Source organism: Trichechus manatus, unplaced genomic scaffold (genome assembly GCF_000243295.1).
Source record: "Trichechus manatus latirostris isolate Lorelei unplaced genomic scaffold, TriManLat1.0 scaffold00047, whole genome shotgun sequence".
In the NCBI taxonomy this organism is placed as follows: Eukaryota; Metazoa; Chordata; class Mammalia; order Sirenia; family Trichechidae; genus Trichechus; species Trichechus manatus.
Genome location: NW_004443983.1, coordinates 7,641,253 through 7,642,634, shown reverse-complemented (window position 1 = coordinate 7,642,634; position 1,382 = coordinate 7,641,253).

The window sequence follows — 1,382 nt, the reverse complement described above, 5'->3', positions numbered from 1 at the left end:
AAGTGTCTGTTCATTTCCTTTGCCCATTTTTTAATAGGATTATTTGTCTTTTTGTTGTAGAGGTGTTGGATTTTCCTGTAGATTTTAGAGATTAGATCTTTGACTTGTAATGTCCAAAAATTTTTTCCCAGTCTGAAGGTTCATTTTCACTCTTCTGGTGAAGTCTTTTGATGAGCATAAGTGTTTGATTTTTAGAAGATCTCAGTTATATAGCTTATCTTCTGGAGTTTATGTTTTGTTGGTTATAGTTTGTATCTTGTTAATGTCGTGTATTAGGGCTTCTAGCGTTGATCCTATTTTTTCTTCTATGAACTTTATACTTTTTTACTTTATATTTAGGTCTTTGATCCATTTTGAATTAGTTTCTGTGTATGGTGTGAGGAATTGGTCCTATTTCATTTGTTTGCAGATGGACATCCAGTTTTGCCAGCACCATTTATTAAAAAGACTGTCTTTTCCCCATTTAACAGACTTTGGGCCCTTGTCGAAGATCAGGTGACCACAGGTGGATGGATTTACATCTGGGTTCTCAATTCTGTTCCATTAGTCAAAGTATCTGTCATTGTACCAGTACCAGGCTGTTTTGACTACCGTAGATGTATAGTAGGTTCAGAGGTCACGTAGTGGAATTCCTTCTGCTTTCTTCTTCTTCTTCAATAGTGCTTTACTTATCCGGGGCTTCTTCCCTTTCCATATAAAGTTAACGATTACTTTTTCCATCTCATTAAAGAATGTTGTTGGAATGTGGATCGAGATTGTATTGTATTTGTAAATTGCTTTGGGTAGAATTATCATTTTCACAATGTTGAGTGTACCTATCCATGAGCATGGTATGTTTTTCCATCTATGTAGATCCATTTGGGTTTCTTGCAGTAGTGTTTTGTAGTTTTCTTTGTAGAGGTCTTTTACATCCATGGTTAGATTTATTCCTAAGTATTTTATCTTTTTAGGGGCTAGAATATATGGTGTTTTTTCCTGATTTCCTTTCCATTGTTCTCTTTATTGGTGTATAGGAATCCAACTGATTTTTGTATGTTTATCTTGTATCCTGCTACTCTGCTGAATCTTTCTATTAGTTCCAGTATTTTTCTTGTAGAGTCTTTAGGGTTTTCTATGTATAGTATCATAACATCTGCAAACAGGGACAGTTTAACTTCTTCATTACCAATTTTGAATGCCCTTTATTTTTTTTTCTTGCCTTATTGCTCTAGCTCTGACTTCCAGCACAATGTTAAATAACAGTGGAGATAAAGGGCATCCTTGTCTTGTTCCTGTTCTTAAGGGGAATGTTTTAAGCCTCTCTCCATTAAGAAAGATGTTGGCCATTGGTTTTACATACATGCCCTTTATTTGTTGAGAAATTTCCCTTTATACCTATTTTA